At 44.5% G+C, this 18,937-nt stretch overlaps 1 protein-coding gene across 2 annotated transcripts in view; it reads left to right on the forward strand.

The window, feature by feature from the left end:
• The first annotated feature begins 272 nt into the window (after positions 1–272).
• rlim (ring finger protein, LIM domain interacting) overlaps positions 273–18,937 on the forward strand; it is a 73,773-nt gene continuing 55,108 nt past the window's right edge. Inside the window, exons 1-2 of one of the 2 annotated variants that reach the window (XM_086000446.1) lie at positions 273–403; positions 7,010–7,202. The gene's annotated coding sequence lies outside the window, so the exon portion shown is untranslated. The remainder of the gene's footprint in view (positions 404–7,009; positions 7,203–18,937) is intronic. The other variant, XM_086000437.1, reaches the window with a different exon arrangement.

Consider the following 18,937-nt stretch of genomic DNA (forward strand, 5'->3'; position numbering starts at 1 on the left):
ACTTCTTTTGTTCTTATATTTTGTGCTCAAGTCTCTGGAGTGGGACTATGAACCCACTACCCTTCTGACTCAGAGGTGAGGGTGTTCCTCACTGAGGCATGGTTGACACTTGTAGGATTGTAAAACTCAAGTTGTTAACTTTCTACCTTTGCCCAGACGGTGTCTAATTTCAGTCAGATGTGTGTGTGTGTGTGTGTTGAGGGGTGAGCCTGCTTTTGCCATTTGCCTAGTGAAGTCCCCGGAACCTTCCTCCGGGGGCCAAGTGGCGGCGGCGGCTCCCTGCGGGGGGATGGGGCAATCGGCGGGACTGGCTGCCGACTTCCTGTTTCCGCTTGTCGCCGCCTAACAATGGTGGTGAGGGTCTGAGCGCTGCGGCCCGGATTGAGCGCGACGTGTGAAGCAGGTGAGGGGAGCGGGAGGCGGCGGCGAGCAGGGGAAGGTCTGGAGCTGTGTGAGGGGCCGAAGTGTGGGCCTCTGCTTTCCCCCCGGCGGGGATCGGATAGCGCTTGCTGGACGTCGCTGCGAGAGGAGAGGAGGAGAGGCTCAGGCTGTGCGGCCTAGCGCTGCACCCGAATCCCAGGCAGGAGGGCCCAGGCTTTCCCCGGGCCCCAGTTGGTCACAGCCCCAGCGGAGCCGCTTATTTTCCAGCACCGATTTTGTGGCCCGTTGAGTTAAAAAAAAAATCCTGTGATTACAATCGTTCAGCACCAAACCTTCCTTCCCTGAGCCGGAATTATTTTAATATTAAATACACGAAATATTTTACGTTTTGATGACTTCAGTCTTTGTTCCTCTGGGTTTTTTTCGTTGCGGGGTCTATTTCCCTTTTTTTTTTTTAAATGTCATTTTTGGATGAAATCATTTTGAGCCCAGATCGTCTTTTCTCCTGTGTCACCGTCTGGTTCCCTTCCCCATTGCTCTTTATAAACACAGGCAGAATTTCTGGCAGGGAGGCTCTCACAAATTCACTTTTGTGTTTAAAGGCAGACGGCGTTACGTGTTTGTTTTTCATTCTTTTTTTCCCTCTTTTCTCTCCCTTCCCCCTTAAAAGCGGCGCCCAGTGAAGTGCTGTAGAAATCTGGTGCATTACGATTTTTGTGTGATTGCGTAACTGGGTTTATGTAGGTCAATAGTGTGATAGTGGAAGGTACAAATACACAGTGGTACTTGGAAACAAATGGCTACCGTTGAGCGATGTATTGGGGTTTGTTTCCTTGTCAGTTTGGTGTACTTTTTGGCTTTTTAAAAGTGGAATATTGTTTTATGAAACTCTAATTTCCAGTAAAGCTACAGTGTGCCATTTATTGTATTTGGTACGAAGTTGTACTGATTTATTAACTGCATTGCAGTACAATGGATTAGGAAGACATTTGACATTTACAATCTGAATTCTTCAATGCATGAATTGTTCAAAAATATTGATATTTTTTTCCCAAACTGAATTCCCACTAATCAGAACTAAGATTGGTAATGTAGAAGAATCGTGGAACAGTTTGTGTATCTGTTTAGGAGGAATTCAAATTTTTCTGACTTGCCACCTTTTAATTTCTTAAAAGTATATTTTGATTTTTATGTTATCTCCCCTTTTGTACATGCCTCTTGTTGCAGAGGCAGTGATGGGATTTTCGTCAGTATTTTATTGCCATTTTCTCTCCCAATTCAGTTCCATTAACATTTGTTAAGTTAGGTCTTCAGCACTCACGTCAGACAGGTCTGCAGCAACAACAACTTGCATTTATATAGCGTCTTTAACGTAGTAAAACATCCCAAGGCGCTTCACAGGCGTATTATAGGACAAAATTTGACACTGAGCCACAAGGAGAAATTGCATAGATGACCAAAAAGAGAGAGGTTTTAAGGAGCTTCTTAAAGGAGGAAAGAGGGGTAGAGAGGCCGAGAGGTTTAGGGAGGGAATTCCAGAGCTTGGGGCCCAGGCAGCTGAAGGCATAGCCACCAGTGGTTGAGCGATTTAAAATCTGGGATGTTCAAGAGGCCAGAATTAGAGGAGCACAGATATCAGGATTACAAGTATACTGTGCTGAGGATTTATTTATTTATTTATTTAGAATAGATATATAGAACACAATATATATTAATGATGATCTGGGCGAGGGAACTAGATGTAATATCTCCAATTTTGCAGACAACACAAAGCTGGGTGGGTGTGTGTGCTGTGAGGAGGATGCCGTGAAACTCCAGTATGATTTGGACAGGTTGGGTGATTGGCTAGAAGCATGGCGGATGCAATATAACGTGCATATATGCGAGGTTATCCACTTTGGTGTCAAAAACAGGAAGGCAGATTATTATCTGAATGGCAATAGATTGGGAAAAGGGGAAGTGCAACGAGACCTGGGTGTCCTTGTGCACCAGTCGCTGAAGGTAAGCATGCAGGTGCAGCAGGCGGTTAAGAAGGCAAATGGTATGTTGGCCTTCGTAGCGAGAGGGTTTGAGTACAGGAACAAGGATGTCTTGCTGCAGTTGTACAGGGCCTTGGTGAGACCACATCTTTAGTATTGTGTGCAATTTTGGTCGCCTTATCTGAGGAAGGATATTCTTGCCATGGAAGGAGTGCAGTGAAGATTCACCAGGCTGATACCTGGGATGGCAGGAATGACGTATGAGGAGCGATTGGGTCGATTGGGCTTGTACTCGCTGGAGTTTAGAAGAATGAGAGGGGATCTCATTGAAACTTATAAAATTCTAACAGGACTAGACAGACTAGATGCAGGAAGGATGTTCCCGATGGTGGGGGAGTCCAGAACCAGGGGTCACAGTCTAAGGATAAGGGGTAAGCCATTTAGGACAGAGATGAGGAGGAATTTCTTCACCCAGAGAAACATACTTAGAAACTAGGAGCAGGAGTAGGCCATTCGGCCCTTCGAGCCTGCTCCGCCATTCAACGAGATCATGGCTGATCATCCAAACCCTAGCACCTGGTCCCTACACCGACAGGCATCCCACCCAAGCCCTATCCCCGTAACCCCACGTATTTAATCTGCCCTAACACTAAGGGTCAATTTTTTTATCATGGCCAATCAACCTAACCCGCACATCTTTGGACTGTGGGAGGAAACCGGAGCACCCGGAGAAAACCCACGCAAACACGGGGTGACTGTCTGTGTGGAGTTTGCACAGTCACCCGAGGCCGGATTTGAACCCGGGTCCCTGGCCCTGTGAGGCAACAGTGCTAACCACTATGCCACCGTGCTGAACCTGTGGAATTCTCTACCACAGAAGGCAGTAGAGGCCAATTCATTAAGTATATTCAAGAAGGAGTTAGATATATTTCTTAAGGCTAAAGGGATCAAGGGATATGGAGAGAAGGCAGGAACAGGGTACAGGAAACTTTGGTTTATCCGGAGGTTAACTGTCCGGAATGCTCGAGCCACCGGCAAAAATCAGGAGCCGTTTCGTTAGGTTTTTTTTCTCTTCGTTGCTTTTTTTTCACCAGTCAGGCTCTGCAAGGTCTCGCTGAAGCTGTTGCTAAGCTGCAGAGACGCTTGCAAGGTACGGCCGACTGTTTAGAAGCTGTTGGGTTTGTTGCCAGATACGGAGCTCAAAATCTACGTATGTTTCAACATTAGCGCTGGTTTGTCCGGCAGTTTTGATGGGACAGCAACAGCCGGATAGCACAAAGTTTCCTGTACTGAATTTGGATGATCAGCCATGATCTCATTGAATGGCGGAGCAGGCTCGAGGGGCCGAATGGCCTACTCCTGCTCCTATCTTCTATGTTTCTATATTTTGTGCTTCATAGAAAGCTGGTGGCTTTAAAGTCTATCTTGGTGCAAATGTATATTCACCTTGTACTTGTCCATTTGACCAAAAAAAAAGTTCCTTACGAATTGTGATTTTAACGTTGCTAACTGTTTATCTTTACATATTACAAGCTGTCTTCTGTGCATTGTCCACCTGCAATTATGGTGTAGAATTGTATTATAGCTTCATTTGGTAGGATGCCTTATGGGCTTTCTTCAAAGGAAATTAGGTATCAAGACCCTGATTTGTGGACTTTGCCCTGATCTTGGGGACCTTTTCTGATTCTCCCAATAGGCCAAAATAATTGAGTACATGGTTTTCTTTTTCTCTTGCTACTTTTTTCTTTCTGGGAATTTTCAGACTACTTCTCACTTCTGCTGTTTTGACTGCGTATAATGTTGGGTAAAAGATTTTTGCTGTTTTTTGTTGTTGCTCTGTTTGCTTTTAATACATGAGGCAGGGAGGACATTGGAAAATGCAGCAGAAGAATGTGGAATAGATGGGGAAGTTTCATGTAATGAGGATTTATAAAAGAGTTCAGGAGCTAGGAGAATGCAGCATTTCTGAAGTAAGATCTTAATCACTTCACAACTATAGATAGATTCCAAACACAAGTGGAAAAGGGAGCACCAGGTTGGTAGAGGAGGTTGAAATTGGTCCCAAGTAAGGTTAATGAGACACAAAATCCATGGCTGCCACCCTGCACATGCTTTAAATGTTGGCGTGGTCAACCGCAGAGGTACGGTAGCATAGTGGTCATGTTACTGGACTAGAAATGGATTAATGATCCGGAGACACAAGTTCAAATCCCACCACGGCAGCTAGGGAATTTAAATTCAGTTAATTAAATAAATCTGGAATTAAAAGCTAGTAAAAAATGAAACGACCGGATTGTCGTAAAAACCCATCTGGTTCACTAATGTCCTTTAGGGAAGGAAATCTGCCGTCCTTACCTGATCTGGCCTGTATGTGACGATATCAGACCCACATCTTCCAAAATTCGGACGGTAGCAAATGTAACCCCACTAATTAAGAAAGGAGAGAGAGAATGGGGAACTACAGACCAGTTAGCCTGACATCAGTAGTAGGGAAAATTCTAGAATCTATTATTAAGGATGTGGTAACGGGGCACTTGGAAAAATCCATGGATTTATGAAAGGGAAATCGTGTTTGACGAATCTTCGTTTTTTGAGGATGTAACTAGCAGGGTAGATAAGGGGGAACCAGTGGATGTGGTGTATTTGGATTTTCAGAAGGCAGTCGATAAGGTGCCACACAAGGTTATTAAACAAAATTAGGGCTCATGGGATTTGGAGTACAGGAATCTTTGGTTTATCCAGAGGTTGTATGTCCGGAATACTCGATCTAACGGCAAAAATCAGGAGCCGTTTTCTGTAAGTTTTTTTAGATCTCGTTCTTTTTTTTCCCCAGTCAGCCACTGCAAGGTCTGTAGCTATAGCAACAGCTTCAGCTACAGACGCTTGCAGCTGCAGCCGACTCTTTAGAAGCTGTTGCTAAGCAACAGTGTTTGTTGTCAGATACGGAGATGAAAACCTCCGTATGCTTCAACATTAACTTTGTATGTCCGGCAGTTTTGATAGATCGGCAACACGCCGGTCACGTCGGTGCCGGATATCTCAAAGTTTCCTGTAATATACTAGCATGGATTGAGAATTGGTTAACGGTCAGAAAACAGAGAGTAGGAATGAATGGGTCATTTTCGGGTTGGCAGGCTGTAACTATTGGGGTACCTCAATGATCAGTGCTTGGGCCTCAGCTATTCACAATCTATATCAATGATTTGGATGAGGGGTCCAAATGTAATATATCCAAGTTTGCTGCTGATACAAAGCTTGGTGGGAATGTAAGTTGTGAGGAGGATGCAAAGAGGCTTCATGGGGATATAGACAAGCTAAGTGAGTGGGCAAGAACATGGCAAATGGAATATAATGTGGAGAAATGTGACATTATCCACTTTGGTAGGAAAAAAGAAAAGCAGAGTTTTTTTAAATGGTGAGAGATTGGGAAATGTTGATGTTCAGAGAGGCCTGGGTGTTCTTGTACACGAATCACTGAAAGTTAACATGCAGGTACAGCAAGCAATTAAGAAAGTAAATGGTATGTTGGCCTTTATTACAAGAGGATTTGAGTATAAGAGTAAAGATGTCTTACTGCAATTATATAGGGCCCTGGTGAGACCACACCTGGAGTATTGTGTACAGTTTTGGTCTCCTTACCTAAGGAAGGATATACTTGCCATAGAGGGAGTGCAACAAAGGTTAACCAGACTGGTTCCTGGGATGGGGGGATTGTCCTATGAGGAGAGATTGAGTAGACTAGGCCTACATTCTCTGGAGTTTAGAAGAATGAGAGGTGATCTCATTGAAACATACAAAATTCGTACAGGGCTTTACAGGGTAGATGCAGGGAGGATGTTTCCCTTGGCTGGGGAGTCGAGAACCAGGGGTTACAATCTCAGAATAAGGTGTTGGCCATTTAGGACTGAGATGAGAAGAAATTTCTTCACTCAGAGGGTGGTGAATCTTTGGAATTCTCTACCCCAGGGAGCTGTGGAGGCTCAGTCATTGAGAATATTCAAGACACAGATGGATAGATTTTTGGATATTAAGGGAATCAAGGGATATGGGGATAGAGCAGGAAAGTGGAGTTAAGGTGGAAGATCAGCCATGATCTTATTGAATGGCGGAGCAGGCTCGAGGGGCCGACTCCTGCTCCTATTTCTTATGTTCTTACAACAATGTGGTTGATGCTTAATTGCCCTCTGAAATGGCCTAGCAAGCCACTCCGTTGTACCAAACTGCTACAAAGAAATATACCAAGAATAAAACCGGAGGAACCCCCCAGCATCGACCTAGGCACCGGCCTTCATCGTCGCTGGGTCAAAATCTTGGAACTCCATCTCTAAAGCACCTTCACCACACATACTGCAGTGGTTCCCCCTTCTCTAGGTCAGTTAGGGATGGCCTTGCTAGCAACATCCACATCCCGTATACGAATAAAAACAAAAAGAATCAGATTCCCAAAACAGACTACAGGCCTTCCACTTATGCTGAAATAATTTGTCAGTACCTGCTGGCTCAACTTAGCTTTATAATTGGACTCTTTATTTTTGTATTTTTTATAAGGTCCATTGTCTATGTCCATGGACAAGTACTGTAATACTAACACTGACTGGCTACTTGATTGCTCTTCTAATCTCTGGTACTTCACCTATCACTGGTGAAAGTTTTGGATTTTGTCCCCCAGATGAGACTCGCCAGTGTTCGGGAATGGAAACCTATATCACTTCCTGGACCCGGTGTTGGCAATGCTTGCTTGCAGTGAGGGTTAGAAGCAAGATGGAGCTCCCTCTATATGGTCCCAATGATGTGCTTTAACTGCCAACAAGGAAGAGCTGTCTCGCTGAGGACAAGTGCCAGGTTCTGTGAACTGCCAACAAGAAAGTGCCCAAAGCTTATTTAACATAGCAAACGTATACTCATTGGAAACTTCCATTGCATTCACCTTGCTTCATTTTGTTAATCTCAGTGTGAAGGGCGAGAGGATAGTGGTTTTGAGCACTCTATTCTAGGGTATTGACGCCATGGAAAAGGTGTAATGTAGATTCACTTGGGATGAGAGAATATCATTATGATCAAATAATTGGAAAAACTAGGGCTGTATTCATTGCAGTCGAGAAGATTAAGAGGAAAATATAAGTATTCAAAATTTGAGAGGGTAAACAATGAAAGATAATTTCCACTAGTAGAGGAATTCTTGCAGGTCATTCGCTTAAAATTTAGGATGTGTTGGAAGCATAAAGCCTAAGCTAAAGGTGGAGGTTGGAAGAAATATTTTAACACATAGGCTTATTAGAATAAGAAATGTATTGCTGCAAGTGAACATTGAAGCTGAATCAACAAGACACGAGAAATTGCGTAAAAACTGGAATACCATTAAATGGTATGGGATCAGAGTGCATTGCTCTGGTGTGCAGACAATTGGAAAATGTTAGCAATATTTAGATGCATCTGTTGGTATATAGAATAGTACAGCACAGAAGGAGGCCATTTGGCCCATCGTGTCTGCGCTGGCCTGTTCGAAGAGCAATCCAGTTAGTGCCGCTCTTGCCCCATATCCCTGCATTTCTTTCTCCTGCAAGTATTTATTCAATTCTCTTTTGAAGGCTACTATTGAATCTGTATCCACCACCGATGTTCACTAATTCAAAATACCGTGCATGCGCGGTTTTTACATTGAAATGCTGGCAAGCTGGCTGCACGGGTTCCCTGGAGCAGCGCATGGCCGCGCGCCTTACAGGGAGCACTGTCCACCACCATATCAGGCAGTGCATTCTCCAGTCTATCTATGTAACTGTAATCTCTCATCTCTGGCACCATTCTAGTAAATCTCTTCTATACTGTCTCCAAAACCTTCACATCCTTCCTAAGGTGTGGTCAGCTGTGCTCAGTTGGTAGCAGTCTCGCCTGTGAGTCAGACGGTTGTGGTATCAAGTCCCACTCCAGAGACTTGAGCACAAAAATGCAGTACTGAGGGAATGCTGCACTGTCGGGGGTGCTGTATTTCGGATGAGATGTTAAATCAAGGCCCCGTCTGCTCTCAGGTGGATGTAAAAGAACCACGGCACTACATTGAAGAAGATCTCCGGTGTCCTGGCCAATATTTCTCCCTCAATCAACAACATTAATACCGATTACCTGGTCATTATCACATTGCTGTTTGTGGGAGATTGCTGTGCACAAATTGGCTGCCGCGTTTCCTACATTACAACAGTGACTATACTTCCCAAAAAAAGTACTTAATTGGCTGTAAATCGCTTTGGGACATGCTGTGATTGTGAAAGGTGCTATATAAATGAGAGTCTTTCTTTTCTCTTTCTCTCCCCCTTCCCTCCCTCTCTTTCCAGGGGCGGGCCTCTTTGTATATTTCCAGGTATTCAAGATTCACACCAAGCCAGATAATCTGGTTGATTTGGTGTTAGGTGACATTCCCTGAGCCAGAGGGAAAGTCTTCAACTGTGGCCACCATTTTGTACCTTTTTTATTATGGCAGGCATTTTTAAAATATTTAAACTGGAAAAAAAAAGTAGGAGAATGTTGGTGATGGCCAATTCCGAATCTGAGGGTAAATTCCACAGCCATGGGATTGCAGTGGAGTAGGAGAGTTGGTAAAATTCAAAAGCAATTTGGTGACTGGGCTGTTTATAGAAAGAGCAGGGAGTATGTCTGCCATTCAGTTTGTTGAGAGCTTTGTGTGGGGTTCACTCAAACTGGGTTTCACTGTAGTCCGTCTGCCTCTCCCCAGGCACTATTTAAATTAAAAACACATACAGCCAGTGTAGATTTATATTTCCCAGTAAGCTGAAGAATGCATTTTTAGGCTGCTGTCACTTAATATTGAAAATCCATTTCTTTTTGCTAATTTTCTCCTTCCCTGAAGCTGCAGGGATAAAATTGCGCAGGCGCCAGCAGTGCTCCGATATCTCACCCAGCTTGCCATTCTTCAAGTGTGAGCCTAGATGGTGAGGATCACAGCTCCGCCCTTCTTGTCCACATAGAGGCATAAATCACTGGATGGCAATCGGCAACAGCAACTCCGTCTGATTTCTTTCTTTCAAATGTTTCATTAGCCTCGGTGTACTGAGGCCAGTTGACTCCTCCCACAGCTACTACTCCTGCAGAGATCAGGTACCATGTCACTAACGGGAATCCAACCTGAGTCCATCCGGTCTCTAGGGCTAAGTAGTGCACTCCATAGTGCAGTTACCCAGTAAACTGCCTTCATTTCTGCTGAGCAAAATATTGATCGCACATTCAGAAAGCTGTAGGGTTCAGGTCCAGCATCTGGCTCTGCTCCTTTTTGGCTGTAATTCCTTTGAGTTTCAAATGGCTCTAAATTTGATGTTGTAGTTTGATGCTTTTTTAATAAGTTTGACACAAATAACCTCCCAGAGATGTTGGGGAACATAGGGGCTGATGAAAGGGAGGAACTGAAAGAAATCGGTATTTGTAGGGAAATGGTGTTAGGGAAATTGATGGGATTGAAGGCCGATAAATCCCCAGGGCCTGATAATCTACATCCTAGGGTACTTAAGGAAGGCCCTAGAAATAGTTGATGCTATGCTGATCATCTTTCAGCATTCGATGGAATCTGGAACAGTACCCATGGATTGGAGGGTAGCTAATGTTACCCCACTATTCAAAAAAGGTGGTAGGGAGAAAACGGGGCATTACCGGTAAGCCTGACATCGGTAGTGGGGAAAATGCTAGAGTCCATTCTAAAAGATGTAATAGCAGAGCACTTGGAAAACAGTGACAGGATCGGACAAAGTCAACATGGATTTACAAAAGGTAAATCATGCTTGACTAATCTACTGGAATTTTTTGAGGATGTAACTGGTAAAATAGATAAGGGAGAACCAGTGGATGTGGTGCATTTGGACTTTCAGAAGGCTTTCGATAAGGCCCCGCATAAGAGATTAGCGTGTAAAGTTAAGGCACATGGGATTGGGGGCAAGGTATTGACTTGGATAGAGAGCTGGTTGGCAGACAGAAAGCAAAGAGTTGGAATAAACTGGTCTTTTTCCAAGTGGCAGGCAGTGACTAGTGGGGTACCGCAGGGATCGGTCCTTGGACCCCAGCTATTTACAATATATATTAATGATCTAGACAAGGGAACTAGATGTAATATCTCCAAATTTGCAGACAACACAAAGCTGGGTGTGTGTGTGTGCTGTGAGGAGAATGCCGAGAAACTCCAGGATGATTTGGACAGGTTGGGTGATTGGGTAAAAGCATGGCAGATGCAATATAACGTGGATAAATGTGAGGTTATCCACTTTGGTGTCAAAAACAGGAAGGCAGATTATTATCTGAATGGCAATAGATTGGGAGAAGGGGAAGTGCAACGAGACCTGGGTGTCCTTGTGCACCAGTCGATGAAGGTAAGCATGCAGGTGCAGCAGGCGGTTAAGAAGGCAAATGGTATGTTGGCCTTCGTAGCAAGAGGGTTCGAGTACAGGAACAAGGATGTCTTGCTGCAGTTGTACAGGGCCTTGGTGAGACCACATCTTGAGTATTGTGTGCAGTTTTGGTCACCTTACCTGAGGAAGGATGTTCTTGCCATGGAAGGAGTTCAGCAAAGATTCACCAGGCTGATACCTGGGATGGCAGGAATGACGTATGAGGAGAGATTGGGTCGATTGGGCTTATACTCGCTGGAGTTTAGAAGAATGAGAGGGGATCTCATTGAAACTTATAAAATTCTAACAGGACTAGACAGACTAGATGCAGGAAGGATGTTCCCGATGGCCGGGGAGTCCAGAACCAGGGGTCACAGTCTAAGGATAAGGGGTAAGCCATTTAGGACAGAGATGAGGAGGAATTTCTTCACCCAGAGAGTGGAGAACCTGTGGAATTCTCTACCGCAGAAGGCAGTAGAGGCCAATACATTAAATATATTCAAGAAGGAGTTAGATATATTTCTTAAGGCTAAAGGGATCAAGGGGTATGGGGGGAAAGCAGGGACCGGGTACTGAATTTGGATGATCAGCCATGATCGCATTGAATGGCGGAGCAGGCTTGAGGGGCTGAATGGCCTGCTCCTATCTTCTATGTTTCTATTTATGTATGATTGCTCATGTAGAAGAATGGTTTGAGGGCTTTACAAGGTGGAGATGGGAAGGATTAAGGGGGAACCTTGGTTGTAGAAAGATTAAGAGAACCTTGAAGGAAAGGAGTATGATTTTGAAGTTGTTTTGGTAAAGTGTTCTAAAGAGCAGAGATGTAGTGGCTGAAGGATAGGCCTCTGCTGGAATGGAGGCAACAAAGCCGAGCCGTAACCCAGAGTTGGGGCAGTGGAAGGTGTGGGCTGGGACATGCGGTTGGAGAAGATCTGAAAACAAGGACGAATATCTTGAAGTCGATACGCTAGGAAATGGAGAACTAATGGAGTCAGCAAGGATCGGTGTGTGTGACATGAGTGAGAGGACACAGGCTGCAGAGTCTTGTGGATTAACTAAAGCGCGAAAGAGGATACGTCAGCAAGGAAAACATTCAAGAAGTTGATCCTTTAGATGGGTGCATTGGTTCCAAAATGTAAGGAAAAGTGTAGGAGTCTGAGGCAGTGCTTTAGAGGTAGAAAAATTGGGTTTTGTCAACTGACCAGGTATGTGGTAAGATCACTGCGGCTCAAGCAGGATGCTGAGTTTGTGCACCACCTGAATCAGTGTGAGCCGACAGCTGGGGACATTTTTGAACTGGAGCCAGAGAAACACAAGTCCTGGCATGATCCAAAGAGGGTGGCTTTGATTTTGTTTGTGATGAAAATTTCAGAACTTGTTATTGGCCATGCTTTCAATGACTCTGCTTATGAATGATGCTACCAAGGTGTAGCACAGTGCCGGGAAACAGCAAAAGGAGCAAAGAAGCAGCCCCCGGCACATTGGGACTATTGGGACAGCGAGGAATGGAAATAGGAGAGCACAGTGTTGTGGAGATAGACCACAGGGAGTGGAATGGAGTGATTGACAGTGTGGAATGTATTGGAGATGTGGCGGAGCTTAATAAGGAACAGCAATTTTTTCTCCCCTCAACTTTGTGTGGGAACCTCCTGCAACTAGTGGCATATCTCCAGTGACCAGCTTCAGATATCTACACATTTCCAGGAACCCCCCTGTCCTAATTGCCTAAAAAAGATTAGTGAAGACAAATGTAGGTCCTTTTCAGTCAGAAACGGGAGAATTTATAATGGGGAACAAGGAAATTGCAGAGCAATTAAACAAATACTTTGGTTCTGTCTTCACGGAAGACGACACAAATAACTTCCCAGAAATGCTAGGGAACCAAGGGTCTAGTGAGAAAGAGGAATTCAAGGAAATTAGTATTAGTAAAAAAATAGTGCTGGAGAAATTAATAGGACTGAAAGCTGATAAATCCCCAGGGCCTGATAATCTGCATTCCAGAGTACTAAAAGAGGTAGCCATGGAAATAGTGGATGCATTGGTTGTCAGCTTCCAAAATTCTATAGATTATGGAACAGTTCCTGCAGATTGGAGGGTGGCAAATGTAACCCCACTATTTAAAAAAGGAGGGAGAGAGAAAACAGGGAACTATAGACTGGTTAGCCTAACATCAGTAGTAGGGAAAATGCTAGAGTCTATTATAAAGGATGTGATAATAGGACACTTAGAAAATATCAACGGGATTAGACAAAGTCAACCTGGATTTATGAAAGGGAAATCGTGTTTGACAAACCTGGAGTTTTTTGAGGATGTAACTGATAGAATAGATAAGGGAGAACCAGAGGATGTGGTGTATTTAGATTTTCAGAAGGCCTTTGATAAAGTCCGACATAAGAGGCTAGTGTGCAAAATTAAAGCACATGGGATTGGGGATAATATACAGGCATGGATTGAAAATTGATTAACAGATAGGAAACAGAGTAGGAATAAATGGGTCTTTTTTGGGGTGGCAGGCGTGACTAGTGGAGTACCGCAGGGATCAGTGCTTGGGCCACAGCTATTCACAATATATATATCAATGATTTGGATAAGGGAACCAAAGGTAATATTTCCAAGTTTGCTGACGACACAAAACTGGGTGGGATTGAGAGTTGTGAGGAGGATGCAAAGAGGTTTCAGGCGATTTAGACAAGTTGAGTGAGTGGGCAAATACATGGCAGATGCAGTATAACGTGGATAAATGTGAAGTTATCCACTTCGGTAGAAAAAGCAGAAAGGTAGAGTATTATTTAAATGGTGATAGATTGGGAAATGGTGATGTACAGAGGGACCTGGGTGTCCTTGTACACCAGTCACTGAAAGCAAACATGCAGGTGCAGCAAGGAAGGAAAATGGTATGTTGGCCTTCATTGCAAGAGGATTTGTGTACAGGAGCAAGGATGTCTTACTGCAGTTGTACAGGGCCTTGGTGAGACCACACCTGGAGTACTGTGTGCAGTTTTGGTCTCCTTACCTAAGAAAGGATATACTTACCATGGGGGGAGTGCAGCGAAGGTTCACCAGACTGATTCCTGGGATTGCAGGACTGTCATATGAGGAGAGATTGTGTCGACTAGGCCTGTATTCACTAGAGTTTAGAAGAATGAGAAGGGATCTCATTGAAACGTATAAAATTCTGACCGGGCTAGACAGACTGGATGCAGGGAGGATGTTTCCCCTAGCTGGGGGTTCTAGAACGAGGGGTCACAGTCTCAGGATACAGGGTAGGACATTTAGGACTGAGACGAGGAGAAATTTCTTCGCTCAGAGGGTGGTGAACCTGTGGAATTCTCTACCACAGAAGGCTGTGGAGGCCAAGTCACTGAATATATTTAAGAAGGAGATAGATAGATTTCTAGACACAAGGCATCAAGGGGTATGGGGAGAGAGCGGGAATATGGTATTGAGATAGAGGATCAGCCATGATCATATTGAATGGCGGAGCAGGCTCGACGGGCTGAATGGCCTACTCCTGCTCCTATTGTTCTATGTTTCTATTAAGTTAATGAATATGAATGTTGAGCTTGCAGATCGCACCGTAATAACCTATGATACATTGGGAACAAGCAAATGTAACCATTTTTATTTTAATTCTTTATGTACTGGCGAATGTGTGACCAAATCATTTCAGTATTGAATCACTGGTTCAAGTTGGAGATCAGTATTTGGCTGGAGCGATAGGCAAACCAGAAGCTATCATCGAAGGGCTCGCAGGCTAAATGTCGCCCCCCCCCCCCCCCCAAAGTGGAAATATAAAGGCAATTAAAAATCTGATCAGATGTTTCATTGGAAAGGGCAGAAAATAGGCAAGTTTTGTACAACATTTCTAAATTGGCAATTTGGTCCTTGCCAAGAATGAAATTTTAGACTATGCTAATGAGAGTGACTTGTCCTAACTGGTTGAAGATCTTGCTACTGCACTTGCAGGATGGAAGCTTTTTGGTCAGTTGTTGAATGTTTGGGCCACTTTGTTGCATAAACTGAAAATGCTAGGAAGATACAGCAGATTAGTCAGGATCTGTAAAATGCAAGAAAATAAGGAAAAATAAAAAAAGGGGGCGGGAAGGAGGCGGCGATCAGTTTGCCCATGTTAAATTGTTTGCAACTTGCCTTTGTTTTACTCTTATTTTTCCTTATTCTTTCCGTTTTGTTGGTGTGGGTGTTTCCCGTGTCTCTTCACCCTCCACTATATCCACATTCTTAGGATTTTTTGTATTTGTGCTTCGTTTAATTGATCTTTTCTATCATCTGACAGTCTTCTATTAAGCAGTTTATGATCATTCAACCCATTTACTCCCTTCTCTGTGATTGCTGTACCTGGTGATTCTCCCTCTCCCCTCCCTATTTTCCCCCATACCTTACCAAAGTGCTTGTTTATCATTGTCTTTGGTTTTGGTGAAGTGTACACACCCAAATCATCGTAATCCTTTCCTATTTCTCAGTGCTGACTAACCTGCTGTGTATTTCCAACATTTGTGGTTTTCCTTTCTCGTGTTATGAGTTATTTTGCTTTGGTATATTTGTGTGCATTTATTTGTTTGAGTTGTGTTTCTATATATTTTCTGCTTGGTGTTGTACATATTTTTCTGTTTATTTGGTAATAAAGTATTGGCAGTATGACATACGGTTGTTAGCAAAATGGCAACTTCTTAAAAAGTAGAATAGTGGAACTTGCGTTCTAGATTATACAGTTTGATACATCCATTGGTGGGAAAATGATACAACGTTGTTCTACGTATCTCGGAGTAACATGATTCTGCTTAACACTACATATTCATGACCCCCAATAGTCTCAAAAGCACTTGTGTGCAGATTATTACTAAGAAATCAGTGTGATCTCTAATTTCCTTGGGATGGGGGTAAACAGAGTTGAGATGATGCTCAGAGATGATGTGCTTGGCGATGGGAGGTTGAAACTGAGCAATTCTGCTCCGCCTGATTCTGTAATCGATACTTGAGCCAGGCAGGTCCACAGTATTCCGAGTCACTGACATTGGCCAGCCAGGCTGACTGAATATCCTGATCACGGTCCAGGTTATGTAGGGAATAACAAAAGCCTGACATTGAGTTTAAGGCAGCAATCTAAAGTGCTTAACTGCCCAAATTTTGCACTGGCAGTTTCTGACTTTATCCAAACTCTTTGAATGAATTTACGCTTCTGATTACTTAGATCTCCTGTGGCATTGCTCCCTGATGGTGTCCAAGAGCAGAGCGGGAGGCCTTGGGTGGGCACCGTTGGATGGGAAAATGGAAAGGAGATGGAGGACTTGAGAATCGACCTGTCAGCTGTAAGAGCAGGGCTAAAGCACTTGGGGTGAACCCCCAGGCAACAACGTTAAGATTTTAATAACCTAAGCGAGAGTGGTCTGCTGTGCGGTCAGCACTCCGCTCTCAGTAGCACAGTGGCCTCAAAGGTGGTTTTTTTAAATTCATTGATGGGATGTGGGTGTCGCTGGCTAGGCCTGCATTTAGTGCCCATCCCTAATTGCCCTTGAGAAGATGGTGGTGAGCCACCTTCTTGAACCGCTGCAGTCCATATGGTGTAGGTACACCCACAATGCTGTTGGGAAGGGAGTTCCAGGATTTTGGCCCAGCGACAGTGAAGGAACGGCGATACAGGTCCAAGTCAGGATGGTGTGTGGCTTGGAGGGGAACTTGTAGGTGGTGATGTTCCCATGCGTCTGCTGCCCTTGTCCTTCTAAGTGGTAGAGGTCGCGGGTTTGGAAGGTGCTGTTGAAGGAGCTTTGGCGAGTTGCTGCAGTGCATCTTGTAGATTGTACACACTGCAGCCACAGTGCGCCGGTGGTGGATGGAGAGCCAATCAAGCGGGCTGCTTTATCCTGAATGGTGTCGAGCTTCTTGAGTGTTGTTGGAGCTGCACTCATCCAGGCAAGTGGAGAGTATTCCATCACACTCCTGACTTGTGCCTTGTAGATGGTGGAAAGGCTTTGGGGAGTCAGGAGGTGAGACACTTGCCGCAGAATTCCCAGCCTCTGGCCTGCTCTTGTAGCCACAGTATTTATATGGCTGGTCCAGTTCAGTTTCTGATCAATGGTAACCCCCAGGATGTTGTTAGTGCATGTGCAGAGACCCGAAAGACATTGAAAGGAAAGGCCCAGATGTACAAAGTAAATCCTGGAGAAGCAGCAGAAGTCGAGTCTCGAAGAGAAGAGGCCTCTGGGAGTGCACTTTGGATAGATTTCCAACGGGATGTAGAGAATTTTATGGGTGAGGTTCAGGATTTTTTTGTGTTATTTAAATTTTTGTGATAGAAACCTAATTTTAGTTCACACTTCCTCGGGTTACTAAGATGGTGGCTGAAAGCATTTTCAGAAGTGAATTTGAGCAATGTCGTTGGTTACTTTCTGATAGATTTCCTACCTGCTTCTTCATTGCTAGCTTTCCTATCTGTTCACTAATATTTCAGGCAGTCGGACATTTCCTACTGTGTACTACACACTGCAAGAAAAAGGATTTAAATGGAATCTGAACCTAATCCAGTAAGGATTTTTTTTCTAAGGGCCAGCATAAATTCTATTGGGAAGCTAGGATGAAAAATAAACTTAAGTGGGGAAACTAATTGAAGACTAAAATAAGGAAAATAAATCCCCATTCAGTCAGCTAGTGATGACCTGGATCACCAGATTATTGTAGAGTGCGAGAGCTGGGCGAATCTGCTAAACGGAGTGGCTTGCTAAACAGAGTGATGACGGGAATTTGGTGCAGAGGGGAAAGGAGGTGCTAAGTAATTTAAACCAAGGGGTTACCGTGCATATATAATCAGAATAATTAATTTGATCTAAGGGGATAAAATTAAAATTAACTAAGTAGAGGATACCAACATTTAAAGGGATCCAAATTGCATTAAATACAAATCTGCTATGCATAAATAATAAATAGGAGTAAGGGGATACTAAACTAAAAACATATTGTGTGTGTCACTGTCACTGCAGGGCATACATAAGAACATAGGAAATAGGAGCAGGAGTGGGCCATTTGGCCCTTCGAACCTGCTCCGCCATTCAATAAGATCATGGCTGATCTTCTACCTCATCTCCACTCTCCTGCACTACCTCCATATCCCTTGATTCTTTCTCACATAGGGGGGATATTAGGTCAGGTGACCAAAAACTTGGTCAAAGAGGTTGGTTTTAAGGAGCAAATTAAAGGAGGAAAGAGGCGGAGAGGTTTAGGGAGGGAATTCCAGAGCTTAGGGCCTAGGCAACAGAAGGCATGACTGCTAATGGTGGAGCGATGAAAATTGGGGAGCACAAGACGAGGAGTGCAGAGATCTCAAAGGATAGAAAGCCCATTTGGAGAGAGGTGCAGTTCGACCTTGGGCCTCCACCTTGCAGCAACACACCGGGACTCCGAGTGCGAAGTTAGGGAAGTGACGACTGTGGATCAATGGGGGAATTGGACTCCAAAAAAGTTGATGGGGAAACAGGGCTCTGAAAGGGAAAGTGAGCAAAGGAAAAGGACTCTGGGCAAGTAGTAAAGCTACATGTGTTGTGTTGGAAGATGCTCCCCAGGGTGGCTCCTGGGTATTGCGGTGCAGATTTTTGGCTCAACAGGAGGCTGAGCATTTCCTAGAGTGCACGCTCCAGGAGGTGGTCACCCCACACCTACAGAAAGTTCAAGAGGACAGTAAGTGGTTGGCCATCTGGCAGGGTAGGAAGAGGCAGGAATCCTCTGGGAGTGTGGCACTCAAACCGGTTTTCAGTGCTGAATACCAGTGAGGGTGATGACAGCTCGGGGGAGTGCAGTCCAGCACACATCCACGGCATCATTGGGCAAATGACTGCACAGAGGGGCACAGCAGATTGTAGAAATGCAGTAGTCATGGGGCATTGGATAGTCAGAGATCGACACCTGTTTCTGCAACCGAGAAGTTAGCCCCGCATGGTGTGTTGCCCCCCAGTGCCAGGCTAAAGGACATCACGAGGGTGCAGGACATTTTGAGGGGGGAAGGGGAACAGCCAGAAGTCACGGTCCATGTGGGAACCAATGACATAGGAAGGAAAAGGGGCTGAGGTCCTGAAACATAGAAGATAGGAGCAGGAGTAGGCCATTCGGCCCTTTGAGCCTGCTCCGCCATCCAATGAGATATGGCTGATCATCCAAATTCAGTACCCTGTCCCTGCCTTCTCCCCA

Source organism: Somniosus microcephalus, chromosome 1 (genome assembly GCF_052327205.1).
Source record: "Somniosus microcephalus isolate GS21.2 chromosome 1, FLI_Smic_1.0, whole genome shotgun sequence".
Taxonomy (NCBI): domain Eukaryota; kingdom Metazoa; phylum Chordata; class Chondrichthyes; order Squaliformes; family Somniosidae; genus Somniosus; species Somniosus microcephalus.